This window comes from Haliotis rubra, unplaced genomic scaffold, assembly GCF_003918875.1.
Source record: "Haliotis rubra isolate DU_JTF1 unplaced genomic scaffold, ASM391887v1 Scf285, whole genome shotgun sequence".
In the NCBI taxonomy this organism is placed as follows: Eukaryota; Metazoa; Mollusca; class Gastropoda; order Lepetellida; family Haliotidae; genus Haliotis; species Haliotis rubra.
The window spans coordinates 939,575-960,285 of record NW_025766947.1 but is presented as its reverse complement, the minus strand read 5'-3'; the positions used below and the strand labels follow the sequence as shown (position 1 = coordinate 960,285).

General features: G+C 38.6%; 1 protein-coding gene across 1 annotated transcript in view; it reads right to left on the bottom strand.

Annotated features, from left to right (window-relative positions):
* The window catches only part of LOC124281588 (triple functional domain protein-like), a 188,311-nt gene extending 172,714 nt beyond the window's left edge, over positions 1-15,597 (bottom strand). Inside the window, exons 1-2 of the mRNA XM_046717532.1 lie at positions 15,580-15,597; positions 13,338-13,393 (exon numbers count right to left, since the gene is read on the bottom strand). The gene's annotated coding sequence lies outside the window, so the exon portion shown is untranslated. The remainder of the gene's footprint in view (positions 1-13,337; positions 13,394-15,579) is intronic.
* Between the last annotated feature and the right edge of the window lie 5,114 nt (positions 15,598-20,711).

Below are 20,711 nucleotides of genomic sequence, written 5' to 3'. Positions count from 1 at the left end.
GTGAGGTTGTGTTGAGAGCACTCCTGTGTGTACAGTGTGTGAGGTGGTGTTGAGAGCACTCCTGTGTGTACAGCATGTGACTGATGTGGTGTTGAGAGCACCCCTGTGTGTACAGTGTGTGAGCTGGAGTTGAGAGCACTCCTGTGTATAGTGTGTGAAAGACGTGTTGAGAGCACCCCCGAAGTATATCATTGAGTGAATGATGTGGTGTTGAGAGCACTCCTATGTGTAGTGTGTGACAGACGTGTTGAGAGCACCCCTGTGTGTACAGTGTGTGACAGACGTGTTGAGAGCACCCTCAAGTAGGTCTCACTTCCTGGTGGATGCAGTGTGACAGATGAGATGTTGTGCTGAGTGTAATTCCAGACATTTCGGTGTCAAACCAGCTTCTATCTGAACCTACTATTACATCCACATTAAAACAATCAAAAAGGAATTGAAGTTTTCATGGTATGCAGAAAGTGGTTGCTACTCTAGTTCCTTCTAGCTGCTTTCTGTACCCTTCCAGGACAGCAAGACTGTGTTTTGCAGGTTTAGCTCCACAGTATGTACTTTGACAGCCAGAGTAGTCCTACCCAGTGTATGCTGCGTGTATAATATATATATATATATATATATATATATATATATATATATGCAGTCAAGGATGATATAGTTCTATCCTGACTAACACTCACATCTGATACAATGTCCTGAGAGAATTCTAACTTCCATACAAAGCTACACTTCCAACAACACGCACTATCCTCTGTCAGGTGGTGGACTGGCAAACACTACTCTGGGCCTGCACTTCTCTGGGACTGGTTGTTGCTTTTGTTATTGTTTTTTTTATTCAGTGTGTGTCAGTAAACCTAGACACATACACACTAACCTTGGACAAATCCACTGTGCAAGATGACAGTGATCAGTTAATCCTTTGATCAATGTTTCTTGTAACTCAACTGATGCTTCCTCTCTTGCTACACATCCACCTACATATAACACGAAACCTTTGCCACATCAGAAAACAATTGATAAGGCTGAGTGATTACCTCAGACAAGAGAAATGCCAAACAGGAAACTTTGTCAGGTAATCTGAATGGTGTTACTACTAATTACATCTGTCATAAAATCATTAACTGAAAATCAAGTGAATGGTACCAAATATACAGATGTAAGTTTACACCAGCAAACATGGATGACAACAAGAGAGTGGTAATCATTGTATTGCATGCAAATTAGCAGTCTAAAAGCCCCGAAGGATTGTTGTTGATTTGATGATACAAACAGAACTTCATTGTTGCATGAATAATATATACACACATTTGCTGTTTACCAAAGTTAATACTTGTATCTATAATTCATACGGTGGAACATAACCAGTGTTATATATATATTATATCTGCACATGTGCACCTATCATTATTGCCTAGCAAGAATTGATTCTGTATTTCGCCGTCTGTGACATCATTAAACAATTGAACGGGATATCAATGAAGAGGGACGTCACGCTTGATTACCGTGTTTTAATGCACAAATGTACATGAATTAAATGGATAATAAAGAAATTATTAGACTCACAACCAAAAATGCCTGCACTGGATACTGTATTAAAATCAGACAAGAACCATCAGGGATATTTCCATTGATTGGAATCTATTGTTCTCTTCATCATTTGTTTACATTGAAGAAACAAATCAACATGTGCCCTTTGCAATGCATATAAACATTGTCTCCATGTTGATGTCCTTACAGGTAGTAGTCTCATGTCATGCTCAGTTGTGTTGGCCAGCAGATCATGTCACAGCAGCTAGTGAGACCTAGGTGGCCGTCTTAGACTTCCTGAGTTGATGTCCTTACAGGTAGTAGTCTCATGTCACAGCAGCTAGTGAGACCTAGGTGGCTGTCTTAGACTTCCTGAGTTGATGTCCTTACAGGTAGTAGTCTCATGTCACAGCAGCTAGTGAGACCTAGGTGGCCGTCTTAGACTTCCTGAGTTGATGTCCTTACAGGTAGTAGTCTCATGTCACAGCAGCTAGTGAGACCTAGGTGGCTGTCTCAGACTTCCTGAGTGGATGTCCTTACAGGTAGTAGTCTCATGTCACAGCAGCTAGTGAGACCTAGGTGGCCGTCTTAGACTTCCTGAGTTGATGTGCTTACAGGTAGTAGTCTCATGTCACAGCAGCTAGTGAGACCTAGGTGGCTGTCTTAGACTTCCTGAGTTGATGTCATAGATCAGTGGACCTTCAATGATTAATCCAAAGGAGGAAAACTAACCCTCTCACTGACAAATAAACACACACAAGTTCTTGGAAGTCAAGAATAAAAGCCACAATACTCTTCATGTCTTATCAATCGGAAATATAAAGTCATCATAAGTTGATCATTATCTTTCAAACAGCCTGCATCGACAATCAATGGGAGTTACACTGGTCAGCTGTTGGCTACACAAGCAAGTACCTGCAATCAATATGACCAACAGGCCAACCCTGCTTACAATGGGACTACACACAATCACTTCTGCCACATTGGACAACACTGAAAGCTGGACTAGTAGAGGCAATTTTCCTGATGTGATTAGTCAGGGACACTGAGTGCAGGAGTGGTATGTGACCCTGCGGCAGACACACTTCAGTACACAAGCTCCAAGAAGGTGGATTCACTCAAGACATAAACTCCCAGACCACAGACTAACACTTTACACAGAAACTCCCAGACCACAGACTAATACTTTACACAGAAACCCCCAGACCACAGACTAACACTTTAGACAGAAACTCCCAGACCACAGACTAACACTTTAGACAGAAACTCCCAGACCACAGACTAACACTTTAGACAGAAACTCCCATATCCACAGACTAACACTTTAGACATAAACTCCCAGACCACAGACTAACACTTTAGACAGAAACTCCCAGACCACAGACTAACACTTTACACAGAAACTCCCAGTACAACACAGTACAACAAGGCTGCATGACTGTATAAGACAAAATATGTCTCTACTACCTCCTTGACTGTCCAAGGAAACCAAAAACGGAATATGCAAATAAATAGCCCCTTCCAACTTATGGCTAGTGCCTCCACTTTTGGAACTTGATGTTTGTGGTTTAGGCAGGTGAGGAGTATCCCACCTCAACTTCATCAAACTGGAAAGTTTGGGATGGAGAGACCATATTGTTGGAATAACTGTGTTCTTCCATGAAAGACAATCTGCTGCTGGGTCTTGAGTTGAGACCCATTATTCCAGCCATATAGTGACGAGATCAAGTTTCCATTCATTATCATTTTAAGTCCAAGGTCCAAAAGAGTTATATTTAAAAACATATATATTCATTACATTTCTATTTCAAAACAGAAAATGTCATAGCACCAAATACAAAAGCACGCAATTTGTTATTCTCTTTACAAAGTTGCAATTTATGATACAGGTCAACTTCCCTCAGGTAGTTTACAATCAGATGCCCGCTCACGCGGGAAACCAGATCTTTCAGATTTCTCTCATCATAATGTGCATCCCTTGCAGTCGAGCAGAGTATACTTGATGGTGAACACTTCATCGCAAGAGACACACATGGGAGGTCCATCCCCATCCGTTTTCAGCAGATAGTCATGAGTAAACCAACTGTGGCCAATACTCGACATTGTCGTAAAATTACCTCATCACGTCTTGACTGACAACCCAAGTAGGTATAACCAATTGTTGGCTTCAATTCATGAAGTTTATTTCTTCCAACTTGGGTGTCCCACCTTTTTTGCATAAGGTCCCGAGTATAGCTTTTGATAGCGGGTTTGAAGTCACTGTACGGGATCAGCAGTGGAGATAAGACCTTGTCAAGAGCTGCTTTAGCTTCAGCATCAGCCTTTGTGTTACCTGCTATGCCTACGTGACACGGCAACTAGCAGAGGACGATGTCACATTGGCCAGTGGAAAGATCATTGTAAAGTTCTAAAATGTCCAGGATGATAGGGTGACTTGAAGTAACATTATGAAGTGCTTGAAGGCTAGACAGTGAATCTGTAAAAACGATGAAGGTTTTGGAATGGTTGTGTTGTTTGGGAAACATTCAACTTTATGATGCAGATTCCTATGAAGAGGTAAGACACAAGAAGTTGCTAGCTGGAACATTGTTTCCTGATGTAATAGACAGCCACTGAATCAGAGACATGTTGTTCTGTTTGCATTGGTTCTTGACTTCATCTGAAGATAAGATATCAAGATCATGGAGTCTTGTAATCATCTTGGTTAGTCAAGGTTGTATAGAGATTCTGAATGGAAGTACCAGGAACACCTAGTTCTGATAGTTTACATCTAAATAGAAAATTGATGGCAGCTTGGATAAATGGGAACATGCACATATGTGTCCTGTAAATCCAGACTTATAGCCCAATCTACAAACATGAGAGAGGTCCTTTCATGATTCTTTTAGTTTGAAACTTGGTGGAACGACTTAAGCTTTGTCAAGCACTACAGATCTACAATCACATATGGCCTCAGACCACAGTTATCCCCCAACTTGTACCATGACCTGGTAAGGAGACTTGTGATAGCTTAAATGAAAGATCAGACATTGTACTTTATTATGCAAGCATATTTTTCCGGCTACCTGATTGGTCTAGAGGCGGTCCTGTGACCGACGACAGAAAAGCATACTGACTCCAACGCAGGTCCGACCAAAAGTCATATTGACCTGACTAACTATGACATCAAGCTATGATGTCATTCACGTCAAGCTAAGACATCATTCTATTGTTTACATGTCACAGTATTGTTGACATAACGTTATTGGTTTGTAGTGAAAATAAAATTACTTTTCTTGACTAAATGGACATGTTTTGGATTTTAGAAGCTTTTGTTTTTGGTAATTACATAATAAAACAATTATAGACTGACGCTGCTTTTCGCGGGTCCATAAAAACAGGTATATGACCTCATCACCAGTCTATAATTGTATATTACTGCAAAATTAGTCTTATCCACAATCTGCACATGGTATTAACTCCAGCCTAAAAAGATTTGACCCCAAGTTCAAGGCTGTTCTGTGTGTTTCTGCTCTAAACTTCAGGTGAAAATTGTTGATAGTGGATGAAATGGTGGATCCAAATTGATATTGATATATATTGATATAGTTGTTGAAACAGAAGCCTGTATCTGGTACTTACAACTTCTAACGTAGATAAAGAAGAGGGCATTGAGTTAGTAGGTCATAACGCTGACATGAGACAGGTGAGACCTGTGACACAATGTAAACAAATCTGACAGTGATCCTATTTCGGTTAAGGCTTATCGAAATAGTGCAATTATTACATTGAAGAACAATGTGGTGGATGTTGTAGCCATCTCTCGTAGATATTCGTAATTTTGTCATAGATTTTCGGATTATGTGTGCTTAAAAAACATGATTTGAATGTGTCAGCATTTCGATGAAGAGGTGGGACTTTGTATTGAATTACCTGACTCCACTGATGTGAATCAAAGAATCCCTTAGAAAGGAGAAAATTACGTGAATTACTGAAATATTTGACAGAGTGAAATATAAGAGTATTTCCTGACTATGAGAACAGTATTTGTTTAGAATGTTTGCTACAACATTAGTTATTGGCTTGAAGGAGAGGCACATGGGTATATACAGGCATCCCTGGCCATAACGCAGGTCTTGGGGTCCATGGATGACCCCCGCGTTATTAGACACCCGCGTTATAGTAACGATTACATAACGCGGAACTGAGGCCAAGTAAAATGCTACCTGTTATTCAACTAAGCCGGAAATAGCAATCAGCTGGGCACAGATCAATATTTTGGTCCAATGTACCGGTGATTCATTTAAAAACGATCCGAAAATATAACATCAAAGAATTTCTATTCCATTATCAGAATAATTTATATGTCAAGCAGTTTTTCTAACAGAGATCTTATATATTGCTATTGTATAAGTATAATGCATGTTTTCTACGAACATATTTAACTAATAATTAGCATTGCTAAGCACTTTGGCTTACCTGATTGGATACAATTTACGTAGAAGACAGATTGACAAGTCACCGCTGACTTCCCGCGGTACGTGCCACTTTGATTGTAAAAAACAAAATGTTGGCAATTAATTGTCAAATATGACTTCAATGAGTCAATAACGCGGGTCTTTGGGTCAATGGATGACAAGGCTGTGATCTGTTCGTGATTGCTGAGAAAAATGTGAAATTGGTGCGAAAAACGGACCCTCACGAATGTGGTAAGCGGGCGTTGTATGGAATGAAGTAATGCCATTTCACTCACGGTTTCTCGGTTGTTATTGTAAACAGTTTTAATGAATGAAAATGGGATTGAATTTAATCAAATAAAATGTGTTTTCTGACATAATACATTCTCGGATGGTGGTGTTTACCCACGCACTTACGCGGTGTGTTGCATCATAGCAAACGTTGTAATTACTCGGCTGATGATCGACACATCGTTATGATAAAGTTATTACGATGTTTCGCTGTTCATCTATAATTATTGAAAAGAACCCTGCATGTTTTAAGCATCTGAAAAACCATGGATATGTACGATAAACACTGTTAATTGCAATCCGCACTGAATTTCACTAGTTTACAACGTGATTAACCAGAGCTCAAGAGCGGATTTGTTGATGTGCTATTTTCGATGACGTGAATATGTGTGATCACTGGGCAACTTTTTTTTATGGGAGCCACGGATTGCCCCGCGGTTTTACCGAATCCGCGGTATCACGAAGAGCGTTATTGCGAGGGATGACTGTATATGACTAAAAATATGTCTTTTTAATTAATTTTCTGGAATGTTTTAAAGAATCCAAAACATGGAAAGGTAATGAAATACATTATAATCTAATCATGCTATTAATAACTATTCCTATAAATTATTAATTGATGATTGATGTTGGTTAGGACAAACTGTGATGGATATTTGGGAAGGAGGCAAAAGGCTTCAAAATATTGTTTGTTCAACTTTTGATAGGACTTCACCAAATGTCAAAACAATTTTAATACATTTTAGATGAAAATCTAAGTATCAAAGTATCTTAGAAAATGAACCTATCTGAACCTATCTGAATAACTGTTGTGTTGTATTTCTTTTTATTATTTAAGAAAAAGTTATTTTACACCAGCATTTACGGAGCATACTTGGAATGTATATTTAATGTATATGGTATATTAGGGAGGAAACTTTTGTTGATTGAGGGAGTCTATCTGTGTAAATGTGACATGTAAGTACATGGTATATTAGGGAGGAAACTTTTGTTGATTGAGGGAGTCTATCTGTGTAAATGTGACACGTAAGTACATGGTATATTAGGGAGGAAACGTTTGTTGATTGAGGGAGTCTATCTGTGTAAATGTGACACGTAAGTACATGGTATATTAGGGAGGAAACGTTTGTTGATTGAGGGAGTCTATCTGTGTAAATGTGACACGTAAGTACATGGTATATTAGGGAGGAAACTTTTGTTGATTGAGGGAGTGTATCTGTATAAATGTGACATGTAAGTACATCTGCACTGTAACCAAAGGAAATAGTCAGAAACATGGAGAAGTACCAGTCACGCCTGACAGAAACTATAACAAATTGTGTTGCATGTACCAAACCATTCAAATAATCTATTTCCCTAAGTCTTGCTGTGATACTCTTCCCATGTATGTTCTACAACAAATGAGCAAGTGTATGCAATGAGTAGGTGAACGGATCTCTCACAGGAGGAAAACCAAGTTCTATGGATAGTTAACTTCTTTTTTGTAATTAGTGAGACGTTTCGGTGTAGGCACTTGCTTGATAACGGTGTTAGTACCTACACCGAAAAACCACACTCATTGCAATAAAGAAGTTGACTATCCATAGAACTTGGTTTTCCTTCATCTATACAACTTCTAAAATGACTCTCAAAGATGGACATCTAACAGTATTAGAGTAAAATATGCACTAAGGTTTGTTTACAGTTTGAACAAGTGCTGTTTTCAGAAGTGATTTATTTTGCTTGATTTCAACAAGATATTGCTATTGTCATTTTATTGTGATATTAAGAATTCAGGGATTCATGTAAGGAAGCCAAATTTGAATTATACGTAATGTAACAGGCATGACACAACTGGCAAACATACTTACCATGATTTTATAAATACTCTGCAATATGTGAAAGTTCACTTCAAAGTTGTGTTTGCATATTTTCCCAAAGATTCTTAATGATTCTAGGGTCATCAATGACATTGTAGAATGATAATTGGTGATTTGACAAAGAGAAGTAACCTTGATCACCTTGCTTTTTGAAATTTAGTTATCCAAGTAAATACAAGTAAATATACAATAACAAGAAGACAAAGTCATCAATATCCCCCGCAATGGCAAAATACTCTTCATGATTATGTCTATGAGTTACGATTATGTCCAATTTTTAGGTGTGTATATAGAAAAGTGGAAGGAGAATATTGAAAGGTTTTTAAAGTTCCGCTCCAGAAAGGAGCACTATCACCAATTTCAGTCTATGTCAAACTTGTTGCCATGGAAATGCCAAAAATATTTTATTCAGAAATCCAAAACTACCAAAAGGCACCAGTACACCACCAAATCTATGTATGTGCCAAGTTTGGTGAAGAAAGATTGAACGGTTTTAGAGTTCAGCTCCGGAAAAGTGCACTACCACTAATTTCTGTTTTAGTCAAACTTGTTGCCATGGAAATGCCAAAAATACTTTATTCAGAAATCCAAAACTACCAAAAGGCACCAGTACACCACCAAATCTATGTATGTGCCAAGTTTGGTGAAGACACATTGAACGGTTTTAGAGTTCTGCTCCGGAAAAGAGCACTACCACTAATTTCATTCTAAGTCGAACTTATTGCCATGGAAACGCCAAAAATGTTACATTCAGAATTCCAAAACTACCAAAAGGCACCAGTACACCACCAGATCTATCTATGTGCCAATTTTGGTGAAGAAATATTGACAGTTTTAGAGTTCTGCTCCGGAAAAGACAAATGTGCACGGATGGACGGACGCATGCACTCAGGACAGAGTCCATTTTAATACCCTCCGCAAAACGCGTTGCGGGGATAACAAAACATTCACTAAACACAGTGATTGGCGATTCAGTAACGTGTCAAAACTGGAGAGTTTAATGATGCACATAGTAACTCCACGCTACAATCAATGGATAATATCAAAGAAGAAGGAATTTCCCACAAAATTTCAAAATTGAGAAGTGCATTTATGTTTGTGAATGTATTTGGATATTTTTTTACACTAAAGTGAGGGTTTGAAGAGGAGGGAATTATAGAAAAGTAGCAAACTTAGAAAACCAGTGTATTCACTGATGGGTTGGTAGATATAGTTCATGAATGTTTTGGATTTGCCAAAAGAAGAGACTGTTGGTTACACTGAAAGTAGAAATAAGAAAAGAGATCCATTCAATCACAGCACAATTACAAAACCCTCTGCATTATCCATGAACATCTCAAAGTATTCACCTGATATATCATTGAACGTAAATCTCTACACAACAAATCCTAGTTCTCAGTTAACTTGTATCTGTTTGCATATCAGGGCATACAACACAGACAAGCTCAACCACATTTTAACCATATGTATGTATATCAAAAGCATAAGATACACGCAAGTTTCATGATGTGTTGTATCTGTCTGTACATCAAGACTGATAGTACAGACTGACAATAGAGGCAAGCAGGCTGTGAAACTTGAGTTGCAAATCACTGAAACATTGTACCCATTGTAAACCTCCAAATACAAGCATGGCACCACAATCCAATGTAAATGTATACAAAGCTCTCTGAATATTGACTGTAAGATAATTAAAACATGTGACAAACTGTCAAAACCAAATATTTGAATAAACTCAGTGTACTGTCCATAAATAAACAGAGCCTCAGTATTTGGACTCAGTGGGATTCAGGAATCAGGCCATGAATTTTAACAACATTTATTAATGAATCACTATGACTGATATAACTGGAATACATTGTTGTACAAGAATCACCGTGACTGAAGTAACTGGAACACATTGTTGTACAAGAATTACTATGACTGACATAACAGGAACACATTGTTGTACAAGAATCACCATGACTGAAGTCACTGGAACGCATTGTTGTACAAGAATCACCATGACTGAAATAACAGGAATACATTGTTGTACAAGAATCACCATGACTGAAGTCACTGGAACGCATTGTTGTACAAAAATTACCATGACTGACATAACAGGAACACAATGTTGTACAAGAATCACTATGACTGAAGTCACTGGAACACAATGTTGTACAAGAATCACCATGACTGAAGTAACAGGAACACATTGTTGTACAAGAATCACTATGACTGAAGTCACTGGAACACAATGTTGTACAAAAATTACCATGACTGACATAACAGGAACACAATGTTGTACAAGAATCACTATGACTGAAGTAACTGGAACACAATGTTGTACAAAAATCACCATGACTGAAGTAACAGGAACACAATGTTGTACAAGAATCACCATGACTGAAGTAACAGGAATACATTGTTGTACAAGAATCACTATGACTGAAGTCACTGGAACACAATGTTGTACAAAAATTACCATGATTGACATAACAGGAACACAATGTTGTACAAGAATCACTATGACTGAAGTAACTGGAACGCATTGTTGTACAAAAATTACCATGACTGACATAACAGGAACACAATGTTGTACAAGAATCACTATGACTGAAGTAACTGGAACACAATGTTGTACAAGAATCACCATGACTGAAGTCACTGGAACGCAATGTTGTACAAGAATCACTATGACTGACATAACAGGAACACAATGTTGTACAAGAATCACCATGACTGAAGTAACTGGAACACATTGTTGTACAAGAATCACCATGACTGAAGTCACTGAAACACAATGTTGTACAAGAATCACTATGACTGAAGTCACTGGAACACAATGTTGTACAAGAATCACTATGACTGAAGTCACTGGAACACAATGTTGTACAAGAATCACTATGACTGAAGTCACTGGAACACAATGTTGTACAAAAATTACCATGACTGACATAACAGGAACACAATGTTGTACAAGAATCACCATGACTGAAGTCACTGGAACGCATTGTTGTACAAGAATCACCATGACTGACATAACAGGAACACAATGTTGTACAAGAATCACCATGACTGACATAACAGAAACACATTGTTGTACAAGAATCACCATGACTGAAGTAACTGGAACGCATAGTTGTACAAGAATTACCATGACTGACATAACAGGAACACATTGTTGTACAAGAATGACTATGACTGACATAACAGAAACACATTGTTGTACAAGAATTACCATGACTGAAGTCACTGGAACACAATGTTGTACAAAAATCACTATGACTGACTCTGATCTTTTCTGCAGCTGGACCAATCAAGCAGGTCAGAGGGTGATAGACTGCTTACACAAGAGCAGTGAAAGTTCTTGCATATGAGTACTAATAGTGAATGCAATCTCAATTGGAAAATAAACTGAGCAAAGTGATACAGTGGTTGGGAACATCTTGGTTGTATCAATCACACAACCCGTTAATGACCTGTCTACAATGATCAATATTTCTCCACTCTCTACACAGAATGCTGCACATTCCATAAAACCACTATCCGTGACGTTACACCTCTTCAGGAGACATGCGTGGGTCGCACTAACCTAACCGATCCTTACAGCACAATGTTTTCTTGCATAACATAATACATCAAATGCACCTCTACAGATGGCAGAACTAGGTACATGATGGAGATCCCCAAAGGGCAAACTAACATTCAAGTTCTTGTCCATTTGAGGCAGTTTGGTTTGCTTGATGTGGTAGGGCTCAGAGAATCAGCTGTGGAGGGTGGGATACATAGGTTTTTGTTCATGTAAAGGTGTAAAATTTAGACGTTTGATTTTCAGGGTATGAAACTCCCAAAAATTTCAGCCAGACCACAGTGATGGTTAGATGCAAAACTTGCCAGTCCTGATCAAAACTTACCTGCCAACAAAATATCTTCATATACATGTCTAAATTTTATCCCAACCGTCGGGCAGGTGAGTTTGAGAATCTGGCAGTCCGAGTTGAAAAATAACCCGTCCCGGGCAGGCAGATATTTCGAACGTGGTTATTTTACAAGAACGTCAGAACTCAGGTGCTAGTGTTTGTGAAGGGTGGTACACATCGGAGTTTAAGTGAAGAGTAGGCCTTTATACACTTGTCATGTGAAGGTTGGGATATATAGGTGTTTGATTATGTGAAAGGTAAGACATACAAGGAAGAGAGTTTAATGGATGTCAACTTCTTTATTATGAGAAAAAAACCATTTCGGATTATATCCTTACTCCTTCATCAGGTGAACTCATCTGATGAAGGAGTAAGGATATACTCTGAAACATTGTGTTCCTCATAATGACCTTCCTTATGTGGGTGGTCAGGCTCGCTGACTTGGTTGACACATGTCATTATCTTACCTCACACATAAATGTCGCTTTCTGATTGGCTGAGCGCTCTTCTATTATTTACAATGTACCCCGCTTACAAGCGAGTAACATTTCAATGTACCCCGCTGTCAATGGCAACTCATTTGGTACTTCGTGGTAGTAATTCTTCATTTCGAATATCATTGAATCATGTATGACTTATGGAAATTACCGATGTTTTGCGAATGCAAATCGATGGAAGGGAGATAACTTTAAATCTGTTTTTTTTCTTGTCAGCAAAATCTAGCGATGGCTACAAAAAGATTTGTACCCGTGCTTCAAACAATTCAAAATTAACATTAAGGTGTTCGGTAAGATAAATACGTTGTTCACTGGTCCCTCGGGGCCCATGGGTTGATGTACCCTTGATGTTTGTTTATGTTCCCCTCGCCCTTCAGGGTCAGGGAACATAAACAGACATCGAGGGTACATCAACCCATGACCCCCTCATGACCAGTGAACAACTTATATTGTATCCCAGCTCATACTGTTGATCACTGGAATGTTTGGTCTAGACATAATTATTTACAGACAAACGCCATATAGCAGTGGAGATAAACAGATATTTTCCTTGGAAGAAGTACAGTGGAGATATAAATATATTTCCCTAGGAAGAAGTACAGTGGTAAAATATCAGTATACATATTTCCCTTGGGAGATATACATATAATCCCCTAAGAGGAGTAATAGTGGAGATAAAACACATATATTACCCTTGGAGGAGGAAATATATCATGTACCATATATGGTTTGATTTTCTGGAACATGTCAAGTGGGTGAATGTCTGGTAACTTACTTCTGAGCAAATCATTAATCCTTGTATTAAAACAGCACAACACCGAGACTTACCTTCAATGTGGGTAAGATCCGTGTTCTGGTTCCGCTCATCCTCCAGCTGAACAGCTCTGTAGAAAAGTAGCAGACCATAATTTAATCCCCCGGCAAAACTTGTTACAAGTTCGTACAAAGAAAATAACAAATATGATGAAGAGCTGAATGATGAGCAGTGCCAGTATCCAGAGAAACTTCAGTAGCAGTGTCATGATTATGTGTCCGAACACTCGCAGACGACGCAGGTATATAAGTAACTTCTTGTACAGCACATACAAGTACCAGAACATCTTCTAGTCACATGTCAGTGGGAATCCAGGTACCAACCATCAACTCAGGTGCCCATCCATGAACTCATCCATAAAATCAATGACACATAACATATTAACATTTCAAAACATTTCACAATTTCCATTAGGAATATTGGATATTTAGGACTAATTTGTCAATGTCATACTTCTTTATGAAGGTAGGCAGTACCCACAACTCATTGACTGCCTACTTAACGAATGAAAGCCGCAGAGAAGTTGTTGCCTTGTTAATTAATATTGTTGTACTCAGGGAAATCAACACACTTGCAACATTGCCAGACACATCATTCAATGCTTACAGGTACCACTAGGGGCAGATTATCTTCATAGTACTCTACCGATACACAATCGGACCCCAGCAACAACCCAACACTATCCGACCATATCTACACAGAAAATGGCCAGGGCTTGGTGACACTGCATGTATTGTTATACATTCATGATGAGGCCATGAAACTGGGCATTCTAGCAAGGAAACTGGAATATTTCTCAAGGTGTATTTCACAGAATTGCTTGTTTCTTAGATTTTCTAGATACTCCACGTGTGTTTAGATCACTGTCACAAATAGTTTTGTTTGGTCATTACTTGCTTACATCAATGTTTCAAGGTTTATCCCCAGAAAGAATGACCATGAGTATTCTGTACATGATGAAACAAGTACAACAACATATACAGGGATGTATGGTGTTCACCGGAATGTTATCAACGTGGGTCAAGCTGAAGTGATTGGAGTTATCCTCTTGACATCACTGAAAAGTGTGACACCCTCCACAAGTCCACCATCTGCTGAGACACACATTTCAGGGATGAAGCTGGTGACACAGCTCACCCTCAGCTTGTGCTACATTCACCCAATGAAGGATGTCTACTTGCTTCTGAAAGACATGGGTCATTTTTGCACCTAAATTGTACAATTTAATAGCAACATAACTATGGTTTACATGTTGCTGCCCATGGTTTTCTTTCTATATCACCTGCCAACAGGTTTTCTACACTGCCTCGGCCGGAATACACAGGTGACCCAGCCGTCGTCCAGCCCTTAATGCAGCCCCGACCGCTGGACAACCAGCTTCATAGAAACACAAAGCTGAAATAATGTCCAGCCTACATTTCACTTTTGCAGAGGTGCTGCACAATCAAATGAGATGATGTCAACTTTTTTGTCTGTATTTGAAACAAGCTTCATAAAATGTGTACATGGTAATGTCTGAAATGCTGGGAGAAGATTGTGATGTACGACACAGAATTGTTTATTACTGAAGACACCATTGTTAGGGTACTTCTTATGCAGCTGAATGAAATTCAATCCTGAAAGCAGATAAGTTGCAAGTGCAGATGTCAGTCTCCCTGAACACAGGAAGTGCTGATTTCAACTCGGTATGCATCCTGGGACATTCTCCTTCAACCCTATATCCACCCAGACAGATACGTTCAGCTCTGATGGTGTTGTTGTTTGTGCATCGATCCTGGGCTCATTGACACTTAAGCTGAATGGAAACCACATCTCAACTCATTGGAGAAAATTAATCCATCCAAATTATTTCATATCCAGGATAATGATCGAGTAGTTAATTAAATTGCAGAGCAGCCACACAGTGTTCCTTGCGATGGCAGTACTTCAACAGCTTGGACAGCAGGCAAGGTTACCAAGTCAACAACAAACTAGTGACACGCAACCTTACAATCCTGATTAAAACATTTCAATTCAACTCATCCCTTCTTCTCATTGAGGCAGTTGTCTGTCCACAGATTATCACATAGCTCTGCAGCCATGGAGGACACACGGCACTTGTTTGAACACTATCCACCGAGAATGATATTCAGGTGTAAATCTCAGACATGCTTCAATGGAGTTACCTGTTATAGTGTGTTACATGGCATACCATCCCTCCTCATTATAACACAGCTCAATACTGAACAATGGCAATCAGTAATCTCCCTCATCTACCTTCCATTCTATCTCCAGTACAGCTTGATACTCGGGAGGAACTACCTCTGATGCATGTATTTTGAAGAGTGTGTGCATCCCCCATCCTGTGTTATAGTAGGGTTTTAGACAAGTAAATCCAACAAGTGTAGGAGTGGCTACTTACTGTAGTGAAGCTTACATATATATCACAACAACATTTGTACTGAGATCTACAGCTACCACTTGCAACAGTCAGCAACATTTATACTGAGATCTACAGCTACCTCTTTGAACATTCAGCAACATTTATACTGAGATCTACAGCTACCACTAGCAACATTCAGCAACATTTATACTGAGATCTACAGCTACCACTTGCAACATTCAGCAACATTTATACTGAGATCTACAGCTACCTCTTGCAACATTCAGCAACATTTATACTGAGATCTACAGCTACCACTTGCAACATTCAGCAACATTTATACTGAGATCTACAGCTACCACTTTGAACATTAAGCAACATTTATACTGAGATCTATAGCTACCTCTTGCAACAGTCAGCAACATTTATACTGAAACCTTCAGCTTTCCAGAAGGAAGGATAACAATATATGGATGAACAACTTCTTTATTGCTGTGAGAGCGATGTTTCGGTGTAAGTTCTAACAACGTTATCAAGCAAGTGATGCCTCTCAATGAAGTTACTTCAGCTTTCTCTTTGAACATTCAGCAACATTTAAGCTGAGACCTACAGCTATCTCTTTCAACATACAGCAACATTTATTAGGGTTGTGCAATATAACCGGTTAACCAGTATTTACTTGTTCAGACATAAAAACGATATGCATTGTGATACGCTGATTGAAAACCGGTACTTTGACATGCATTCAGAAAACGTTGTAACAATCGGAAATCTTCAGATATTTCCTTGTTTCATTTGTGCCAAATATTATTTACATTTTTATTTTGTTTTTATTAAAGACTTAATCAAGCATAGTGACTTTGTTGTGTATTTGCTTTATAAACCAAGCATTAACTTGTTTATAAGCTTGATTTGAAAAAACCTCCATATCGCAATGTATACTTTCACATCGCAATATGAAAATTCCCTGCAATACCCACCCTTAACATGTATACAGATTTCTCTTTGAACATTCAGCAACATTTATACTGAGACCTACAGCTACCTCTTTCAACATACAATAACACCATTAGTATGGAGACATCTTTATAGAAATAAAATGAAAAATACAGACATTCATCATATCTTTCTTACACCAGTGACAACCATGAGCATGTGACCAAGACACATGCTGGCTGCTGTGCCGTCTAGGTTAATAGCTCCAGGTGCTGGATCCTGACTGTTACTCAAGCATAGAGTGCTGTAACTGTGACAAGGTCACATTCAAATCATGAATGCCTTACACTCCTGGGCCCCTATTCTCGAAACGTTCGTAGCCCTACGAACTTCTTAAGTCCATTCTTTACACATTGGCTACGATCAAAGTTACAAATTCTTAGGGCTACGAACGTTTCGAGAATAAGGGCCCTGTACCTGTTGCTCTAACCACCTGTCTCTGTAACTGCAAGACAGCCACATCCATGGACACCCAGGAAATGTAATGTCTTTGCAATTAACTCCGAAATACTCAAACAGAGGCTCACATCTCTATTGTTTTCAGTAGCAATTTGATCCTTGCAGGGTTCCCACAGGCATGGCAGGCCAAAATTCCCTGACTTTTCCCTGACAAGTATAGATTTTTCCCTGACCATTTAAGTGTAAAAACTGGCCTCCTTCCTCCATTTCAGTCAGTCCTAACCACCCTGTTAAGATATTTCCTTCACATATATCATAAATACACACAATATTTGTTAATTTAATACATTAACCAAAACATTGATATTTGTGATGAAGAAAACTTTCCTTGACTCTCCTGCCACAACGTCACATAACACTATTAGATACATTTGAGCGTGACCATCAAATATATATTCTCAGGTGAAGTCAGTAATATATCATCTGAAACTTTATATTTTATATTAAAGGCTTTTGACAAAGAGCATAAATGTGAAACTAATGATTTAATTGAATTGTTTCATTCAAAGTCAGGAACACATTTCTTCATTATCACAAAATGTTTTAATTATCAAAGGCGTATTTGGAAAGAATAAGCATGCAAGATTTAACTTTACATTCAGTACAACAATGACAACTAGATTATGAACATCAATAAACCACTTTCAATTTTGTGAACAAACAGCAAATGTCAGAACATAGGGCATATTATAAACCTATGCTGTACTTTAACAATGAAACTTATATGGGTATTTTTGGCCAATATGGGCTTTTACAATTTGCAAGAAACCACCATAGCCATCATACTATTTATAATATTTTGGAACAGTATACAAATGAATGGAAAATTATCTGTTAACATAGTTATCTTTAGAAGAGGTGGATCTGTTGCCTATAAAGAAAAATGTTTTTGAATGGCAAACAATTATCTATTGTTAATCACTATGCCTATCTCGGATTAGTGTTTTTCCATACTAAACAAGAGTCATCACAAGATGACAAATCCCCCGCCCCTACAAATATGAAAGAGCAAATCATCTGACAGTTACTTAAAGTTGAACTTCATTTTTTTAGGCAAATTCCAATATGTTTCCATGGAAACCAAGAAAAATAGATATGACAAAAATCTGTAAATAGCAAAAGGCACCACTTTAGGTTCTGTATGATATATCTGCCAAATTTTGTTGAAAGATATTAAAAGGTTTTCGAGTTGTGCTCCGGAAACAAAGTCCACCACTCCCTTTTAAGAACAGTCTAAAACGTTTCCATGGCAACCAAGAAAAATAAAAATGACAAAAATATGTAAATAGTCAAAGGCACCACTTTAGGTTCTGTTTGATTTATCTGCAAAGTTTTGTTAAAAACATTGAACCGTTTTCGAGTTATGCTCCGGAAACAAAATGATTATGGATGGACGGACAGACAGACGGGCGAGGTGTCGACTATATCCCCCCGCATTCATGCTAAGAAGGCTCTTATCAAATTTATGTCAGTTTCCCAGAATTTTGGAATTTTAACCTGGAAAATATGTTTCATATTGTTTGATTCACAAATCCAACCGATTGTGCTTCATAGAAGAATATGTCTGTTATGTCACCCGGCTGTAGAAAATAACATTCACATTATGCTGATTTAAGAAAACAATACATGCCAAATAATTATCTGTAAAAATATCCTTCAAGTGACTTTGTTTCCATTCTATCCTCCAGAAATGAAAATGTAATATGTAATCTAGGGCTTTATGTAAAACATGCTGCTATGCTTAAAAGCAATCTCTTATCTGAACTGTAATTTATTTCATGAAATGTCTGTAACATGTGCTGCTTCTTTGACTTTGACTACTACCATACCTGATTAGCGACATTCTGAGTCTTATTTTTCCCTGACCAAAACCCTAAATTTCCCTGACTTAAACCTCAAATTCCCTGACTATTCCCTGACTTTTGAAAACATATCAAAATTCCCTGACTTTTCCCTGACTTTCAGAGAAATGCCAAATTTCCCTGACTTTTCCCTGACCTGTGGGAGCCCTGCCTTGGACAAAAACCTGTGCGTATTGTTGTCTCTCTGCTGTTTCTGTTCCTTCGTCAGCAAGACTGGCTGTTGTCATGTTCAAGCCACACACACAAGGACCTGGCCTACAATTAAACTCATCAACACTTGTTACATCAGACCATCCACTTACATGTGACCAGTCATGATGGTAGAGCCAGTATGGACACTGATCCAGCAGCCGAGTGCACTACCCAAGAGCCCATGCACCCACACATCACATGAAAAACTGGCTACCACATACCAGGGTGTACTTCAGTGATTCTCAGATTTCCAGCAAATCGTCAAACTGTTCCGTGTTCAGTTGTAATGGTCAACACTTGTTCTTTCCCATCCTGGTGTAGATGAACACTTTATGGACAGACAACTTCTTCATTGCAATAGATGCGACGTTTTGAGGTAGATGCTAACACCCTTATCAAGCAAATGACAATCATTTCTGGTATACTATCCAAGAAATAGGAGAGGACAGCAAGGATCAGTTAATGATCCAACTCTTTCTTTCACAGAGGATCTCACTGTATCCATGAGATTTAACTGATCAGAGATTTTTCTAATCATAGCAGTGGTTCCTTCATGAAAAATGCAATGATCATCAATACCAGCACACACTATCAGCTGCCAAGAATATGGACCACTTCTATGTACCTCTGGTGTCTATGATACCAACTTACAATACTGCTTTGTGCAACCTGGCCCTTGAAACACTACAAACTACTCTAACACTACACCAACAATCATAAACCAACTAGTGTGTATTTTTCTGCATTTAAAGACAAATTTCTGAGGTGAGGCGAAATTGGGTTTAACGTCGTAGTTAAGAATATTACGCTCATATGACGTGCATGCATGTGTATGTGTGGCTGCTTGTACTAGCCCAGACTTAAGCTGGTTCTATAGTGCTAGCCCACTGAGATACCATGCCACAGTAAAGCATGAATACCCCACTCAGACACATTATACTGACTCCGAACCAACCAGTCCTTGTTGCACCCATTAATGCCGAGCGCCAGACAGGCCAACAAATACCATGTTTTAACATGTTTTGGTATGACACGGCCGGGGATCGAACCCGCGACCGTCCGCTCTCTGGGCGGACGCTCTTACCACTTCACCACAGAGGCGGTCAGATATTTCTGGAAGCGGTATCCACATAATATAACAACAACTACATATTCAGTTAGTACCTGTTGTAAACATTTGTAAATCATCGTGAAAAGTAACAGGGCAGCATGAGCTCATAATCTACCATTTCAAGGAAGTAACATAAACACACACATAAACACAAAACACTCGTCATATGTTAAGGTGTGTCTCACTGCACCTGACTGTCTTGTAAACCTCACATTTGCTTGCAGAAACAGTCCTATGCACAAATTATCACAGGCTGATATTCAAAGGCTTGAATTATAAATCCTGTGTACACATCTTTAAAGGTTGTTATAATCCTCTGTGCAGAACTTCAGAAGCTTGTGTTAGAAATCCTGTATACACATCTTCATAGACTGGTATAATCCTGTGTACAGATCTTCACAGACTG